This window comes from Panthera onca, chromosome D3 (genome assembly GCF_046562875.1).
Source record: "Panthera onca isolate mPanOnc1 chromosome D3, mPanOnc1 haplotype 2, whole genome shotgun sequence".
In the NCBI taxonomy this organism is placed as follows: Eukaryota; Metazoa; Chordata; class Mammalia; order Carnivora; family Felidae; genus Panthera; species Panthera onca.
In genome coordinates, this window is record NC_138350.1 from 79,765,331 (window position 1) to 79,785,338 (window position 20,008).

Here is a 20,008-nt window from a genome sequence, read left to right on the forward strand (position 1 = left end):
CCCCTAGCCCCTAACCCACGCCCTGAATTCCCCGGGGCACAGAAAAGCACGTGTGGTTCAAAAGAGCAACTAAAACGTAAAAGACGCAGTACTAGAACTCCGCCAAATGGCAGGGGAGCCGCTGGGACTCTCTCCGGGTCCCAGGGGCTGGCAAGTGACACGGTTTACGCTCCCCCCTCTACCTTGATAGGGCAGACAGGAGCGAGGGTTGTGCACCCCAGCCGGTCTAGCACGTCAGTAAACCCTGAGATCCTAGCCCACACCAGCCACAGCGATTCAGCCGGGGGAACCCCAGCATGGCTCACATAGGAACACCACCGGTCAGCAAGCACTACGGCACCAGTGATCTCACCGAAGTGACACAGGTTCAGAGAACCTCAGAACATTCCAGGCCTGCATCGCTTTGACTCCAGGTGCCACACCAAGGCAGCCCTTGGCTTGCACCCACTTCAGCCTCAGCTGTCTGACCAGGGCACCCTTTGAGAGGAGAGCCACAGGAACAGCCCCACCCCACACCAGCTCCTGCCCATCCCACTCTGGCAGCCCCCACATGGAGTGCCCGAGGACACATAGCCCATGACAGCCACAGCTCCAGCCAGCCAAAGTCACCAAGCACATCGTCTACACAGGGGACATTGATATACAAGTCATTCCTTCAAGCTTAGAAATAGCTATTCTACCTAATTCATAGAAAAATACATAGTTAAACAAAATGAGGAGACAGAGGAATGCGCTCCAATTGAGACACCGAGACAAACCTCAGGGAAAGGGGAAAAAAAAAAAGCTAACTGAAATGGGGATCAGCAATCTACTTGGCAAAGAATTCAAATTAATGTGTGTGAGGATGCTCACAGGATGGAGAGAAGAGTGCAGGAACTAGCGCGAACTTCAACGAAAAGATGGAAACTAGTAAAAAAAAATAGCCAGAATTGAAGAACAAAATAACTAAAGTGAAAAATATGCTACAAGGAATCAACAATATTAGAGGATACAGAAGAACGGATCAGTGATCTGGAAGACACGGTGATGGAAAGCATCCAAGCTGAATAACAACAACAAAAAAAGAATTTCAAAAAGGAGACTAGGTTAAGAGATCCCTTGAACAACATCAAGCAAACAGACATTTGCATTATAGGGGTCGCAGAAGAAGAGATGGAGAAAGGAACAGGAAAATTATTTGCAGACATAAGAGCCTGAAAATTTCGCTAACCTGGGGAAAGAAACAGACATCAGGTTCAGGAAACAGACTTTCAAACAAGATGAACCAGAGGGGGTACAACCCCCAACATATAAAAATAAAAACGTTGAAGATTAAAGATAAAGAGAATTTTTAAAGCAGCAAGAGAGAAATAACTAGTACATACAAGGAAAATCCCATGAGGTTATCAGCTGATTTTTTTCAGCAGAAACTTTGACTAGATCATGCTTGTCCTTTCTGGCCCGTAAAGTGCTGAGAGGAAAAAACCTACGACCAAAAATGCTCTACTCGGCAAGGTTATCATTAGACTTGAAGGAGAGAGAAAGAGTTTCCCGGACAAACACATGTTAAAAGAATTCATCACCACTAAACCAGCTTTACAAGGAATGTTAAAGACAGTTCTTTAAGTGGAAAAGAAAAGGCCATAATTAGAAGAACATTATAAGAAGAAAACATTTCATGAGTGAACTCAGACAAACATTAAGGAGTAGTGCAATCACTTATGAAGATTAAAAGACAAAAGTAGTAAAAGCAACTATCTAAAAGAAATTAAGGAAAATCACTAAAAATATGGAAAATATGAAAACATACTTAAAACATGGAGGGTGGGAGCAAAAATTAAAGTCTCCAAACTTAAGTGACTATCAGCTTGATATAGACTGCTGTATATTTAGAATATTACACATAAACCTCAAGGCAACCACAAACCAAAAAACATAATAACTTCAAGAAAAATAAAGGAAAAAAAGCCCAGTATACCACTACAGGAAGTCATCAATCATAAGGAGAGCAAGAGAAAAACAAAACAGAGAACTACAGAAACAACCAAAAAACAATGAACAAAATGGCAAAAAAAAAAAAAAAAAAAAAAAAAAGTACATACCTCTTAATAACGAGGTTAGGGACACCTAGGTGGCTCAGCTGATTGTTTGACTCTTTTTTTTTTTTTTTAATTTTTTTTAACTTTTATTTATTTTTGAGAGACAGAGTGCGAGCAGGGGAGGAACAGAGGGAGACACAGAATCCAAAGCAGGCTCCAGGCTCTAAGCTGTCAGCACAGAGCCTGACTCAGGACTCGAACTCACAAACCACAAGTTCATGACCTAAGCCAAAGTCAGATGCTCTACCGACTGAGCCACCTCAGCGCCCCGAGTGTTTGACTTTTGATGTCGGCTCACGTTATGATCCTCGGGTCATGTGATTGAGTCAGACAGTGAGCATGGAGCCTGCTTAAGATTCTCTCTCCCCTCTCTTCCCCCTCCCCTACTCATATGCAAGTTCTCTCTCTCTCTCTCTCCCCCCTCTGCCCCTCTGCCCTACTCATATGCAAGTTCTCTCTCTCTCTCCCCCCACCTGCTCCTCTCCCCTATTCGTATGCAAGTTCTCTCTCTCTCTCCCTCTCAAATTAAAAAAAAAGTTTTAAAATTATGATTAGGTTAGATTTAAAAGGTCTAAAAGCTCCAATAAAAGACATGAGGAATCTGAATGGATAAAAAAGGAAGACCCATCTATAGGCTGTCTAGAAAAGACTCACTTCAAACCTAAAGACACATACAGACTGTAAGTGAAGAGATGAAAAAGATACTCCATGTATTTGGAATCAAAGATGACCAGGCGAGCAATACTTAGATCAGAGAAAATGATAGGCTTAAAAAAGCAAAACAAAACTGTAACAAGAGACAAAGAAGGGCATTACATAATGATAAAGGAGTCAATCCAACAAGGGGACTGAGGATTTAATAACTGTAAATATCTATGCACACAACACTGGAGCACCTAAACGTAAAACAGACATTAACAGACATAAAGGGAGACATTGACAGTAATACAATGATTAGGGGACTTTAACACCACACCTATATCTGTGGCTAGATCATTCAGGCAGAAAACCAATGAGGAAACAGTGTCCTTGAAGGACATATTAGACCAGAGGGACTAACAGATATATAAAACATTCTACCCGAGAACAGAATACACATTCCTTTCAAGTGCACAAGAAACATTTTCCAGGATGTACCACATGTTAGGCCACAAAACAAATTCTAATAAGTTTAGGAAGATTAAAACCATATCAAGCATGTTTTCTACCCACAACCAGTATAAAACTGGAAATCAATTACAAGAAAAAAACTGGAAAAAGCACAAACACACGGAAGCTAAACAACAATGATACTAAAAACCAGAGGGTCAGGAGCGCCTGGGGGGCTCCATCAGTTACATGTCCAGCTTCAGCTCAGGTCACGATCTTGCAGTTTGTGGGTTCAAGCCCCACGTTGGGCTCTCTTCTGTCAGTGCAGAGCCCACTTCAGATCCTCTGTCCCCTCCCTTCTCTCAAAACAAACAAACAAACGTTAAAAAAACCCACAGTGGGTCAAAGAAGAAATCTAAGAGGAAATTTTAAAAAAGGAAAACCATGGAAACAAATGAAACACAAAAACCCAAAATGTTTGGGAAACAGCAAAAGCAGTCCTAAGAGGAAAATTTATAGCAATACAGGTACCTTAAGAAATAAGAAAAGTCTCAAAGAATCTCACCTTACACCTAAAGGACTAGAAAAAGAAGAGCAAAAGCCTAAGTTTAGTGTAAGGAAGGCTATAATGAATATCAGAGCAGAGAGATTAAAAACAAACAAACAAACAAAAACAATAGAGAAGAGAGAGGAAATAACAAGGACCACAGAAGGGCAAGGAAATATGAAAGACTCCTATGAAAAATGATATGCCAACAAACTGGACAACCTAGAAGAAATGGATACATTCCTAGAAACATACAATCTTACAAAACTGAAGCAAGAAAAAAATCTGAAGCAGGAAATCTGAACAGAACAATAACTAGTCACAAAAATGAATTGGTAACAAACTAAAGTCCAGGACCAGACAGATTCACAAGTGAATTTAAAGAAGAGTTAATTGCTAGTCTCATCAGACTATTCCAAAAATTAGAAGAGGAAGGAAAGCTTCCACATATATTCTACGAGACAAGCATTACCCTAATACCAAAATCAGGCAAAGACATGGAGGAGGAGGAGGAGGAGGAGGAGGAGGAGGAGGAGGAGGAGGAGGAGGAAGAGGAGGAGGAGGAGGAGGAGGAGGAAGAGGAGGAGGAGGAGGAGGAGGAGGAGGAAGAGGAGGAGGAGGAGGAAGAGGAGGAGGAGGAAGAGGAGGAGGAAGAGGAGGAGGAGGAGGAAGAGGAGGAGGAGGAGGAAGAGGAGGAGGAGGAGGAGGAGGAGAAGATGACGGATGAGGAAGAGACGGATGGACAACGAGGAGGAGACAGACGGACGATGAGGAGGACGAGGAGGAGGACGAGGACGAGGAGGAGGACGAGGACGAGGAGGAGGAGGAGGAGGAGGAGAGGATGGATGAGAAGGAGATGGATGGACGACGAGGAGGACAAGGAGGAGATGGACGATGAGGAGGATGAGGAGGAGGACAGGGAGGAGGACAAGGAGGCAGACGAGGATGGGCGGAGGACAAGGAGGAGGACAGGGAGGAGGACGAGGAGGACAGGGAGGAGGACGGGGAGGACGGAGAGGATGAGGAGGATGAGGACAAGGAGTAGGAGGACGAGGAGGAGGACAAGGAGGAGGACAAGGAGGACAACGAGGAGGAGGAGGATGACGAGGAGGAGGAGGATGATGAGGAGGAGGAGGACGATGACAAGGAGGATGATGAGGAGGAGGATGACGAGGAAGAGAAGGATGACAATGAGGAGGAGGACGAGGACGATGAGGATGAGGAGGAGGAGGATGAAGAGGACGAGGAAGATGAGGACAAGGAGGATAAGGAGGAGGACAAGGAGGATAAGGAGGAGGACAAGGAGGATAAGGAGGAGGACGAGGAGGACAACGAGGAGGAGGAGGACGATGAGGAGGAGGACGATGAGGAGGAGGACGATGAGGAGGACGATGAGGAGGAGGACGAAGAGGAGGAGGAGGAGGACGAGGAGGAGGAGGACGAGGAGGAGGAGGAGGACGAGGAGGAGGAGGAGGACGAGGAGGAGGAGGACGAGGAGGAGGAGGACGAGGAGGAGGAGGAGGAGGAGGAGGAGGACGAGGAGGATGATGATGAGGACGAGGAGGATGATGATGAGGACGAGGAGGAGGACGAGGATGAAGAAGAAAGGAAATGACAGACCATGATCACATGAATTCAAAAATCCTCAACAAAACATTAGCAAAGTATATTCAATAATACATTAAAGGGATCATTCACCATAATCAAATGGGGTTTACTTGGGGGGAATCATGGATGGTTCAATATCCACAAATCAATGTAATACACCACATTATTAAATTGAAAGATAAAAATTATATGCTCATCTCAATACATACAGAAAAAGCCTATGACAAAATTCAACATCCATTCATGATCAAAACTCTCAACAAAGTAGGTTTCGAGGGAACACACCTTAACATAATAAAAGGCCCTATGTGACAAACACAAAGCTAACATCATATTTAATAAGGAAAATCTGAGGGCTTTTCCTTTAAGATCAGGAACAGGACAAAGATGTCTGCTCTCACCACTTTTATTCAAAATAATTCTGAAAATCCTAGCCACAGCAATCAGACAAGAAATAAAAGGCATCCAAATTGGTTAGGAAGAAGTAAAACTGTCACTATTTGTAGATGACATACTATACAAAAAAAAAAAATTCTATGGGGTGCCTGGGTGGCTCAGATGGTTAAGCATCCAACGTCAGCTCAGGTCATGATCTCATGGTCCGTGAGTTCGAGCCCTGCGTCAGTCTCTGTGCTGACAGCTCAAAACCTGGAGCCTGCTTCAGATTCTGTGTCTCCCCCTCTCTCTGACCCTCCCTCGTTCATGCTCTGCCTCTGTCTCAAAAATAAATAAACATTAAAAAATTTTTTTTCTTAATTCTAAAGGCTTTACCAAAAAAAATATTAGAGGTAAAAAATGAATTCAGTAAAGTTGTAGGATGTAAAATTAATATGCAAAAATCTGTTGCATTCCTATAAACTAATAACAAAGTAGCAGGAATAAAAATGAAGAAAACAATTCCACTTACAATTTACAAGTCCATTTACAATTGCACCAAAAAGAATAAAACACCTCAGTATCAACTTAACCAAGGAGGTGAAAGACCTGTACTCAGAAAACTATAAACATTGACGAGAAAAACTGATGACAGCACAAACAAATGGAAAGATATTCCATGTTCGTAGGCTGGAAGCATATTGTTGAAATGTCCACACTACCCAAAGCTATCTATGGATTCAATGCAATCCCTGTAATATACCAATAACATTTTCCACAGAACTAGAACAAATAATTCTGAAATTTGTTTAGAACCATGGAAGACTTCAAAAAGCCAAAGAAATCTTGAGAAAGAATAAAGCTGGAGATATCACCATTCCAGATTTCAAGATCTACTACAAAGCGGTAATAACCAAACCAGCATGGTACTGGCACAAAAACAGACATAAGAAACAATGGAACAGAGTAGAGAGTCCAGAAATAAACCCACGCTTCTGTGGCTAATTCATCTATGACAAAGGAGGTAAGGATATACAAGGAGGAAAAGACAAGTCTTTTCAATAGATGCTGCTGGGAAAACTGGACAGCTACATGCAAAAGAATGAAACCAGACCACTTTCTCTTACCATGCACAGAAATAAACTCGAAATGGATTAAAGACCTAAATCTCGGCGTGAAACCATAAAACTTCTAGAAGAAAATAAAGGCAATAATCTCTTTGACATCAGCGTTAGTGACATTTTTCTAGATATGTTAGGGTTAAACAAAACAAAAACAAAACAAAACAAAAAACAAAAGCAAAAATAAACTAATTGGACTAACAAAATATAAAGCTTTTTCACATCAAAGGAAACCATCAACAAAACAAAAAGGCAACCTACAGAATGGAAGATTTTCAAATGACATATTTGATAATGGATTAATATCCAAATATATATTAAAAAAAACCTTTTATAACTGAACACCCCAAACCCTAAATAATCCAATTAAACATGGGCAAAAGGACCTGAATAGACTTTTCCCAAAGACAACATACAAATGACCCACAGACACATGAAAAGATGCTCAACACCATTAATTATCAGGGAAATGCAAATCTAAACTACAATGAGATACCACCTAACACTTGTCAAGATGGCTAGTATCAAAAAGACAAATATATTTTGGCGAGACTGCGGAGAAAAGGGAACCCTCCTGCACTGCTGGTGGAAATGTAAAACGGCACAGCCACTATGGAAAACATTATGGAGGTTCCCGCCCAGATTAAAGTAGCAATACTACAAGTCCAGTAACTCCACTACTATTTACCCTTAGAAAATGAAAACACTAATTTGAAAAGATATATGCATCTCTAGGTTTACTGCAGCATTATTTATATAACCAAGATATGGAAGCTACCTAAGTGTTGGTGATAGATGCATGGATAAAGAAGATGTGGTAAACACGATGGAATATTACTCAGCCATAATAAAGAATGAGATCTTGCCATGTGACAACGTGGATGGATCCAAAGAGTATAATGTTAAGTGAAATAACTCAGAGAAAGACAAATTCCATACGATCTCACTTATACGTGGAATCTAAAAATTAAAGAAACAGACACAAGAAAAAGCAACAAACAGACCTACAAATACAGACCTACAAATACGGAGAACTGGTGGTTGCCAGAGGGGAGAGCGTTGGGCAAAATGAGGGAAGGGGAGTTAGAGACACAGGCTTCCAGTTTGGAATCCATTGCAGGGATGAAAGGTACAGCATAGCAAATATAGTTAATGGTATTGTTTTAGCATTGTAAAGCGATACTTGGGGTGAGCACAGCATATCTAGTGTTTGAATCACTGCTGTACTCCTGAAACAAATGTAACACTGTATTTCAACTACACTTCAATGGAAAATAAAAATGAAGACAAGTTAGTCTTCTCTTCTCCAGAGGAAGAGAATTTCAAGGACAGGAAACTACACAAGCAAAGACCTGAAGGGAGGGGCACAGGTGGGATATTCAGGGGGAGTGGGCATCAATAGCATCCCTCTTCTTTGCCTCCCTCCCTGTTCTGTCTGAACCAATGGTGAAATAAGACAAAAAGACGCAGAAAAGGAAAAAGGATCATTTTTACTAAAGCAGGTAAAGGAGAATGTGGTTTAGTTCACTGTGGCTTCTGATGATTGAGCCCCATCATCAGCCAGATGACTGCCCCCCAGTAGCACTTGATGGAGGTAGACCTCCTCTGGTGCAGAGAGCGCCCTCTGCAGGGCACAGCTGAGGTAGATATCCTCCTTACTCTAGCGCAGAGGGCGCCCCCTGGTGGGGACAGCTGAACTAGACCTTCTCCTTGCTCTGACGCAGAGGGTGCCCCCTGGTGGACGCAGCTGAGAACTGGGGCTCCCCAGGGGAAGGGGAGAGCTCAGTACAAGGGGACAGAGTGCCACAGCTGGAAGAAGGTTCCTACTGGCTTCAAGCCAGGGAGATAGAGTTCAATGGTTAGAGCTCAGGGACCCAGGGCAAGAGGGTGTGACATGAGCCCACAGATGTGGGCAAGGTCAGGGGGTGTCAGAGAAGGTCAGCTCTTTTCCAGGTGGCTGGCAGAGAGATGGGCATGAGGCAGGTGCTTAAAGTTTTCTCCTGCCGTTGGGACCTCAGACAGCACTGGTACAGGTATCAGGTTGAACCATTTTCAGTTGTTGTTTTGGTAGAGTAAAAATTGGTTGCATATCCACCATTTCCAATGGTTCAACTTAGTACATATAGTCCTTCGGAGCTGTGGACAATGTCCTGCAGAGCTAGCTCGCCGCCCCCACGCTCCTGGCTTCACCCTGTGCTCCAGGGTATGTTTATGAAGCGCCTATGAGTGACTCTGGTTAGGCGTTTCCCTGTATTTTTTGATTTGCTTATTGTGTCCAGCACAGGCCATTTCCCATACTCCAAGATCAATAAATATCAAGTAAATCATCGAAAAACGAGTGGAAACTGCAATCTGGATGATTAGCTGATTTATGCCTTTAATGAACCTATGTCACTGTCCCCACGGTGGGCAGGCACCCAGGAGCTCACCGCCGCCATCTCGTTTCTCACGGAGCCAAAGACAAACCGGAATAGCACCCTTCAGGAGTTGGCCCGATGAGCAGGCATCTTCTGGGCAGATAAAACTGATGTGGCCTGATCGTAACAGGCTCCACTGGGACCTATGGCAGAGCCCAGGGGGAGGCGAGTGGAGACAGCTGGCACCAGAGGGGCTTCCTGTGCCACCAACACAGCCTCGTGAAGGGGTCCCTTTCTGGCCTCTGCTGGCTGAGGAGGACATCTGGAGACGGCTGTGGTCTCCCCAGCACGTTGTGTTGAGCCCACGGGACACACCGGAGGAACGACTGGGTGTGGAACAATCAGAACTTCCCATTGTTTGTTTGCATTGTGTGGAAGCCGTAAGGGTTCACACTCATACACGGTTTTAAATAAGCGTCAGACACGGCCCCAAATGTTTAACGTACAGCAATTCACGTCATCTTGACGACGGCACTCGGAGGTGAGGACTGTCATACATGCAAGAAGCAGCTGAGGCTCAGGGGGATCCAATGGTCTTAACCATTTCACGGAGGAGGCAATCTTCACCATGTGGTCCACGCATGATTACTATCCTACATACACACACACACACACACACACACACACGCACGCACGCACCACAACCGGCTCCAGCTTGGTTGTTTTGTTTGGTTTTTACTAGGAGGTAAAGGTTTGTAACGCTTGGCTTAGAACCTTCCATGTGAATAGGAGGCCGGGGTCGCCCGTGAGTTCTGACCCACAGTGGGAATCTGGGCAAGTCCCATGGGCCCTGTGGACCTCAGTTTTGTTTTGTTTTTTTTAATTTTTTAAATATTTATTTTATTTACTTTGTGTGTGTGTGAGTGTGTGTGTATGTGTGTGAGAGAGAGAGAGAGAGAGAGAGAGAGAGAGAGAGAGAGAGAGATAGGCAGAGAGAAAAAGAATCACAAGCAGGCTCTGCACCGTCAGTACGGAGCCCAACTTTGGGGTTCAATCTCACGAACCATGAGATCATGACCTGAGCTGAAATCAAGAGTTTAACCACCCAGGTACCCCTGGACTTCAGTTTGTCACAGAAGGCTGTGGACACAGTGATCTTGGGTCATCTCTAGCTGTCACCATTCCCAGGACAGCACTATGGCAGTGGATTAATCCCTGTGATGAATCACTGGTCAAACAAGAGCTTCAGTGAGGGGCAGCGTAGGTGGCTCAGTCAGTTAAGCATCTGACTCTTGGTTTCGAACCATGATCTCATGGTTCATGGGTTCGAGCCCCATATTGGGCTCTGTGTTGATGGTGCAGAGCCTGCCTGAGATTCTCTCTCTCTGTCCCTTCCCTGCTCATGCTCTCTCTCAAAATAAACAACACTTAAAAAAAAAAAAAAAAAAAGAGCTTCAGTGAGGGTAAGTAGCAGTTTTCCATCGAGCTTAGCGGCCTCACTGGAAGTGCTTCGGGGATTAAATCCATAATTTGGGACCTTTTCATATTAGAGGGATATGATTTGCAAAATTAAGCTTAAAAGAACAGGAAGAAGGTTTGGAGTGTTGGGGGGTGGGTGTCTCTCCTTAGTGACACAATCGTGGCCTCATTGCCCTAGTGAAATCCAGGGGAAGGGAGGCTCCCTCCTCAGGAGAACAAGTGGAGTATGGGATGGGGGTGGGGTATACTAGGGGAAGATTCAGGAGATCACAAAACAGATTACAGAGCACTGAAGAGGTCTCCTCTCTGTGGAAGAAAAGGTCTGTCAAGTACCATACAATCTATGGATTGAGAGCAGCTCTTATATAGAAGGGAGAAATAGAACTGAGGTAAGGCTTTAGCACAAACCATTTCCCGGCAAGTTCTGGTGCCTTCCATTACCATCTTGTAGAGCATACTGGAGACAGAAAGGAATGCAGCCAGACCTTCAGAAAGTAGGGGACAGAATGAAAGCCTGCCATTTGCAACAACGTGGATGGATCTGGAGGGCATAATGCACGTGAAATAAATTGGAGAAAGACCAACACCATATGATTTCCCTCATATGTGGAATTTAAGGAAAAAAAGCAAAAAAAAAAAAAAAAAAAAAAGAGAGAGAGAACAAAAAAGACTCTCAAATATAAAGAACAAACCGATGGTTACCAGAGTGGTGGCAGGTGGGGGGTGGGGGGTGGGGTGTGAAATAGGTGAAGAGCATTAAAAGTACATAATAAGCACTGAGTAATGTATAGAAGTGTTGAATAGTATACACCTGAAACTAATATTATGTTAATGATACTTGAATAAAAATTAAAGAAAAAATTTTAAGGTATAGGACAGGTTTGCAAAAAAAATATTTGGGACCCCACTTAGGAACAGCTTTTCCATTTGGTGGATTGTTTAATCCTGAAAAAGGTTTAAAGTGGTGATAAGAGCAAAGTATTCACCTTTAGGGATTTCGGGTCCACTCTTGTTTACAACATTCTTTTCTAACTCCAAGATTTTATTTATTTATTCACTCTTATTTAGCACATCTTTACAGGCAGCATGTGGGGGGGGGGGGGAGAGGGGAGGGAGAGAGAGAGAGAGAAAATCCCAAGCAGCCTCCACATGGTCAGTGCACAGAGCCTGATGCGGGGCTCGAACTCCTGAAACCGTCAGATCATGACCTAAGCCGAAGTCGGATGCTTAACTGACTGAGCCACCCAGGCGCCCCTAATTCCAAGATTTCAAATGGGCACCTCTCATCTTGTAAGTTCCTTGAAGAGACCTTGACTTACCAGTATTTGTATCTCAGGGGCTTGCCGGGCACCTGGCACGTTATAAGCTTCCAAATTACCTTTATGTATAAAAGGATGAGCCAACCTTGCAAACACCATAACCTTGTTGGCTTTTTAACTGACGTTCTTATTTTAGCACATCTTTACAAAGGTCCTGGAAGTGGAATAAAGCTTCCTCTTGTCCCAGAAGCCATGGACACATTTTAAAATGTAACCGATAATGATTTTTCCCCCTGACTATAAAATAACGCACACAAAAGTTGGAAAAGATAGGAACGTTAATGAGGAGATGGCCCTGATCTCATTAACACATTAACATTGTTTTATTCCCTTCCAGGTTTTTTCCTAAGCACTATCTTTAAATGCGACTGTAATTATGCTATATTCCATAGCCCTTTTTTCATTGTGTTTTAAGCATCTTCCTTGTATCTCTGCATGTGGGTATTTAATAAGTATCAGAAACTCATCCTGGCAACACAGAACTTCTGGTCTTCTACTCCGAAAGAGTCTTTTCTTAGTTTTTATCACGAAAATGTCAAAAGCATCCATGCAGTTGCTCTAGCCAAACACCCAGGGATCGTCTGGAATTCTCTTTCCCTCACCACTCCACCCAGCCCATTCAAACGTTCTGCTTCATCTAGAAAACACATCCCAAACCATCCTGTCCATCGCCTCTGCTCCTCCGAACTCATCTGAGCTTCCAAAGAGGCTCCGTCATACTCCCACCCTGTTGGGGAAAGTGATCAAAAACACCTGGCCACTGACTGACCCCTGAGCTGGACCCGGCCACGTGGAGGCTCCTCCCCTCCCCTTGGGAGTGTGGGTTCCACTTGCCTTTCCGCTCCCACAGGCTGCTCCAAGGACATAGCCTTGAAATGGTGATGATGGAAACACCTGCACAGTACATGTGACTGAGCCCAGTTAGGGCCTTTTATAAACAAGGTTTGCAGGGCGGTGTGGGATCTACTCATCTTGCTGTTGCCCAAGACAAGACTCATTTGTAAGTTTCCTTTGCTATTGTTCTTTTTAATAATGTTTATTTATTTTTGATAGAGACACACAGAGTGCAAGTGGGGGAGGGTTAGAGAGAGAGAGAGAGAGAGAGAGAGAGACATACAGAATCCGAAGCAGGCTCCAGGCTCTGAACTGTCAGCACAGAACCAGACTCTGGGCTTGAACTCACGAACCGCGAGATCATGATCTGAACTGAAGTCAGACGTTTAACCTACTAAGCCCCCCAGGCGCCCCCGTCCTTTGCTATTGTTAAGATCACCACCTACCAACATGGAGAGGCCTGCTTCTTTCCTCTGTCTCTCCCTGCCCTCTGCCGATGGGGGCTGATGTCAGGTTATACCTGGGAAGCTCCTGAGAGGGTTGTGAATCGACATCCCCCCCCCCAATCCATCTTCCCACAGAACCATCATTTAAAAATGTAGAAGACGCTGCCACCCACATGCATTTCTTTTGGACTGTATTTTTTTTTTTTTTTAATTTGTAACGTTTCTTTATTTTTGAGAGAGAGACAGAGCACAAGCAGGGGAAGGGCAGAGACAGGGAGACGCAGAATTCGAAGCAGGCTCCAGGCTCCGAGCTGTCAGCACAGAGCCCCACGTGGGGCTCAAACTCATGCACCGCGAGATCATGACCTGAGCCGAAGCCGGACGCCCAACCGACTGAGCCACCCAGGCACCCCTGTATATTTTTTTTAATCAGAAAATCAGGTGCATCAGGTGAGCAAGGGACCAGTTGGGGTGCCCACCTGATACGCCCTTTTGCTGTCAGCTCTGGCCGCCCTCAACCCCCTACTGCAGCCATCCTCCGTTCTCCTCCTCCTCCAGACCTGAGTTCAGGGCTCACCCAGCACTACTTGTCCGTACAGCCGTTGAAAGCACAGACCGGGTCAACCTCGCCTGAGCAGCTCCCCCCATCGCAACCCCACCGGCGCCATAGTTAAAGGCGAGGGCACCTCAGGGAGGGCTCTACGGTCATCCAGCCACACCCAGATCTAGACCCATGGGGTGTTGGCAGGAGACCAGTCCACAGCTCGCGGGCACACACCGACTTCCCAGACAGCACGGTGTCACCCCTCCTCCCCCCCCCCCCCCCCCAGCACAGAAGACAGTCTCACACTAGATCCAGCAGCTCTCCCACCGAAGGAAGTGCCTTCCCGGCCCAACTTGGGCCCACGGGACAATCCCGCTCCGACTCCTGGAAGCCCAGGGGGACTAACGGCACCCAGGCTCTAGCTAGTCCTCTCAGCCTCCTGGGTTCCCCATCCTGGACTCCACTCCCCAGAAAGATCTAGGCTTCCTCGACTTAGTGTGCTTCGCACAATAGGCGCCCAGAGCGGGTAAGCAACAAGCCAACACAACCCACCGACCACACACACGTGTTCACACATAGAACAAAATGCAGGCACTTACTTGCTTCCTCCAGGCCAGTCTTTCCCCGACAGCTGCGAGTTGAGTCCCAGGAGACCCACACTGCTGGTTTCTCGGGCTTCCCCTGAAGAGCAGCCTCAGCACGTAGCTCTCTCCCCTGACCCAGCCCGACGTCCAGCGCCCTGCTGTAGGGGACCCGGCCCCTCCAACTGAGCCCCACCGGCAGGAAATACTCCCTCTTTTGAACACCATGGGGGGATGCCCACGGGCTGGGTCCTGGTGCTGGGCTCCTCAGAATGCAAACAGTGCAGATACCGCCTGTGGGGTGCACACACGTGGCTGGGGCGTGGGGGGCAGTAAGTGGGGGTCCCGACGGATGAGCCGGGAGAGGACAGGTGGGATTTCCTGAACATCACCGCCTCCAGAGCTGTCGCCAGTCTTCACTTGGAAGAAGCCAGATCTCCAGGGAATCTCGGGAGTCCTACAGGTGGCCTGCATTGAATTTTAAAGCGGAGGGGATTTTACACAAGGAAGTTTCTATTGGAAACTGCTGTTGATCAACTGGAGGCTCTGGCCGCACTGGAAGAGGCCCACAGTAGCCACTGAGTGGCAGGTGCTGCCTTTATATGGCCCTTGATTCTCCAGTTCAGCACCATTTCTTTCACGGCCGTCTTACACACGGTCTGCGCCACTCACTTACATCCTCTGCCTGACCCCTGCAGGCGCGTCCGTGACCTAGTGAGCATGCGGCTACCAGAAACCGGAAGTCAAAATGGCGCCCGCCTCAGCCTTTCCCGGAAGTCCACGCCTACTGGGTGTGGCCTGCAGCTCAGGCACTGGGCACGTTTTAATGAATGGAAGTGTGATCGTAGAAGATAATGGCAATCGTTATGGATTAACAACAACTGATTACATTAGCTTGTCGTCACTTTATTGTTTATTCAAGTTACTTGCAACTTACACTAGAGATCATGAGGAAATGGGAAACATGACAGGCATTTTGGGGAAGAGAGATGTAGGGGTCAGACAGGATGCCACAGAGGAGAAGGTAACTGTGACACCAGCATGCCAAGGGGAAAAAAAAAGAGAAAGGAATCAAGTATGGAGGGAAACAAGGGAGCCCTGTCGGCAGCGCTTTCTACCGAGGGTCTCTGCCATGTGCTGCTTCACCGCTGTCTTTCAGTCACCGCTCAGCATGTCTGTCTTCCTTTGCTGTAGCTGTTTCCTCGATGGCCCTCAAGTTTTTCAACTATGCCCCCCCCCCTTTTTTTTGGCATCGAGCTGAGAGCTTTCCTCAAAAAATCTGTGCCTTCGACTTTGCGTTTTGAATGAAAATGTACACGAATGCCTGTTTCGAGCCTGCAGAAATAAAGGAGCCCCCAACACACACAGTCTGCAGAGAACAACTTAGGCATCAATCACGGTCTATTTAAAAAGATATGCATAATATTTTCTCTTAAATCATGCAACGCATTTATTATACTAGACTTTAACGTCTCATACACAGGGTACAGTTCCCATGCAAAGCTTAAATGATCCTTCCAACATCCCTATGTGAGCAACAGACACACTTCATCTGAAAGCAGTCAACTCCTTGATGATGTCTCTGATTTTAACAAGCATAAGTTTATGAGCGTGATCACAGTAAATACTCTCAACTACCACAACTGTAAATTATGTACCACTTCCTTCCAACCTCAACTATCACTTTCCAAAGGTAGTATTTGCCTAACTAAAAGAAAAAAAAAAGATGTGGAGACCACACGGGGCTCCTAAGGAGGAGTATCCAGGGGCCTTCCATCACCCTGGAATGAACCCCAAACTCGTCATGAGTGCCCGAGGGTCTGATATGACCCTGTGACCTCCCCACCATAGCTCGTCCACCTGCACCTTCATGCACAGCCTCTAGTTCAGGGTTTCTCAATTTCAGCACCGGTGACATTTTGGTCCCAATATATCTTTGTTCGTGGAGGATGTTGTGGGACATTTAGAGCCATCTCTGGCCCTCTCCACGAGCTGCCGGCAGCACCCTCCCACACTGTGGCAACAAAAATGTCCCCAGACACTGCCAATCACCCAGGGTGGGAATCAGTCCTGTCGGGAATCACTAGTCACACCCCACTGAACAAGCCATACATCTCCCCATTTAGGCCCCTTATTAAGGCTCTCCCCCAACCTCACTCTTGCTTAGGCATTGTCACGTCCGCCTCCTTCTCGGTTCTGACCTCAGTTTAGATGTCATCTCTGCAGAAGGGTCTTCTTGACCAATCAGACTGAGGTGGGCCCTCCAAAGTCACCCTGTACTACATCACTGAGTTTGAATTTCTCCATATCCTTTATTAACACGTGAAATGATCCAGCTTATTTGTTCACCATTCTCTCATTGGGCTATAGTTTCATGAGAGTAGACACTCGTCTGTCTTCATGAAGAATCCTGACTATGACCACCAGTACCAGACATATCGCAGGTATGTGACAATTATCAAATGGACACACAAATGACTTCCTTCTTCATTACTGGGAGCTTTTTTGACAGTCAAGGAGTGATGGCAGAAGGGGGTTGCAAAATGCTCGGGACAATTCCAGGCCATGATTATTTGAGAAAGTCTGGGGAGACTTTGTTTTGTTTTGTTTTTTAATTTTTAAAAAATGTTTCTTTATTTTTGACAGAGAGAGACAGAGCACGAGCGGGGGGAGAGGCAGAGAGAGAGGGAGACACAGAACTGGAAGCAGGCTCCAGGCTCCAAGCTCTCAGCACAGAGCCCGACGCGGGGCTCGAACCCACAGCCCGCGAGATCATGACCTGAGCCGAAGGGAGACTTTGTTTTGACAGCATCCTATAGCCTCAGCTTTCTTAGTCTGGTGAACTAAGTGCTGGGGTCCCAAGGGAGTGACCCCCACCGATCCAATTTTCTTATCAAGCAGGTTCCACGTGGCCTTCCAGGCTCTGACAGTCCATATCTGTGACAACCCAAGCAGAAGTGAAGTGGGTAGAGAGAACAGTCACATCTTGGAGAGTTTATTGACTTAAAGGGAGCATTGAATGTTGAGTCCGGAATAGGAAGCTAATCCAGGAAAAAGGAAGGAGCCCTGCGGGGAGCTAAGGTGTGAGAGGGTGGGGGCCACATTGTTGGAGGCCCGGATGACCCTCCCTCTGAAGCAGCATGGTCCCCCATCCTCCTGACCCCCTCGGTCACACACACTCCTCCTTCACATCTCACAGGATGCGTTTCTGGGGGGGGCCCCAACCAGCCTCTTGATTCTCTTCTCTTTGCCAAAACACAAGCTAATTCCAGCTCTTTCCTACCTCTCTGAAGCTGCTGATTCAGTGAGTCACTTTCTATCCTCATTGTCTTCTTTGCTCTTGGCAGACTTCCTTACAGAAAAAAAATCCTTTGCAAGATTAACATTGACCACAAAGGATATGCTTTTCTACCTTTTTTTTTTTTTACATCTCATTTTTCAATCTCAATTGATTTAATCTGTTGCAACTACAACTCATTACGATTAAACATTAGAGGCAGAAGCGTGGTGGGCGGGAGACAATATTGCTAGAATATATATCAAATATTGAAGTTTTCAACATAAAAATAAATCACTTTATTATTTTCTATAGGCATACAGCTGCTCAAAACAGCACCCTCCCAGGTGGCAAAATTGAGTATCGATTAGTAGAGAACACGTGCCCGCTGAAATTGACTGAGCTGAGCATCCAAGACTCTTTGTGGCTTTTTTCCCTAGAGGGAGAAACCCAAGCAAGAGTCTGTGGTTCTCTCCCCAACAGCACCGGTGTGTGCCAGGCTGGGGTATCTGGTACTTGGACTCACAGGAATTTGTCATTTTTATGGCTCTGTGACGAGCCAATGCTGAGGAATGCTCTGGTTCCAGCTGCTTTTCCACCTGGATAGATCTCAGTGACCATGCTCAAGAAGTACATTGGAAAAGGAATTGGAAAATCACTGAGAACAAGATTCCAGACTATTTTATGAAGGCTCCATTAAACTGTCATATACCCACAGCTACCCTCCCCCCCACACACCCCACAGCCCCACACACAGGATGCCCTGGCTACAACTCAGCACTAAGAATTTTGAAATCTCGATAGAATATACTAGATTTTAAAAACTGCTGGGAGGCTTTTTGCCTCAAGAAGCTAAACCTGGTACGTCACTGTTGAGGCTGACTCTGATATGAAATCTACTTCCAGTACATAAATGTAAAGAACCATTTTGTTCTAGGAAAACTAGGAAATGTGCTGAATGCATACGTTTAGATGAAAAACAGAGCCTTCCCTCTGGGATTATAAAGCCAACCCCCACCTGCCCCAGCAACACATGTGCCCCGTGTATGATTCTCCATGCTTACACACTCATCTGATGGGAACTATCTCCAGGGGTGTCTCTTTCTAGCAAGTAATTTGAGACACAGCAAAAATCCCCTCATTGCTCAAGCCAATTAGATGGGATTTTGGTTGTTGAGATGTGAAGCATGTTAAACCCACAGAAATTCACTCAGACTGACAGCTGGGGTGGGGGTTACCCCTTGTCTTGGTTTCCTGGGGCTGCCATGACAAAGTGCCACAACCCAGGTGGCTTGAAACAGCAAACACTTATCCTCTCATAGCTCTGGAGCCTAGAAAGCTGAAATCAGGAGTCAGCACGGCCATGCTACCTCCGAAACACGTAGGGGAAGACCTTTCCTTGCCTCTTCCGCCTCCCGGTGGTTATTCGCGATCCTAGGTATTCCTTGGTTTATGGCCACAGCGCTCTGGTCTCTGCCTTTGTTACATGGCCTTCTCCCTGTGTGTCCGTGTCTCTGTGTCCAAATTTCCCTCCTTTTAAGGACACTAGCTATACTGGATTGAAGTCCATTCTAATCCAGTAACAATTTCATCCTAACTAATTACATCTGCAAAGTCCCTATTTCCAAGCAAGGTCACATTCTGAAGTACTGAGGGTTAGGACTTGAACGTATGAATTTGGTGAGGGGCACAATTCCACCCACAACAGGGTCTTACCCAGGAACTCCTGTAACGACACCCTGCTTGCTCTCAGAAACAACCTGGGCAAACTGCGGGGAGTCGAGAGGTCGAGCAGTGGTGGTGCCCTCCTTGCATACTTGGATCGGTGATTTCCGAGTTGATGAGTTACATGTTAGAGACCCATCTTTAATGAGACTGTACCGTGAACTACCGAGACTAGAACCTGCTCTGATTCATGCCAGTGTCACCTGCAGTGATGCACGAGCTGCGGAGCCCGGGGGCTAGCTAGACTACTAGGAGACGCCCTGGGGCCAGGGGCTGTCGGCAGAGGTTGGAAACAAAGTGCCCTAATGACAGCTGCCACCCCCTGAGACAACCAGGATGTGCACATGCCCACGCCTGCGATAGCGTTCCAGCAGGCGACAGGAAAGGAGGACATGGCCAAAGCCTGGAAGTCCTCCGTGCCCTTCAAGCCAACACAGCTTCAGCATTCCTGCAGACACCGGGGGCGGGGGGTGGGGGTGGGGGGCGGATGAGAACCCTGGGCTGGGTATGTCCACACTGGCAGGGAGTGAGGGGAAAGGTGCATTGAGGCCCGAGACCCCCTCCCAGAAGGGTGAGGCGAAGGGCATGATGGGGGATACGTAGGGTTGGCTCTGTCGCCAGCCCTCAG

The 20,008-nt window shown here is 46.2% G+C and overlaps 1 long non-coding RNA gene across 1 annotated transcript in view; it reads right to left on the reverse strand.

Annotated features, from left to right (window-relative positions):
- The window catches only part of LOC144613793 (uncharacterized), a 53,108-nt gene extending 38,016 nt beyond the window's left edge, over positions 1–15,092 (reverse strand). Inside the window, exon 1 of the long non-coding RNA XR_013551199.2 lies at positions 14,397–15,092. This is a non-coding gene — a long non-coding RNA (uncharacterized LOC144613793). The remainder of the gene's footprint in view (positions 1–14,396) is intronic.
- Between the last annotated feature and the right edge of the window lie 4,916 nt (positions 15,093–20,008).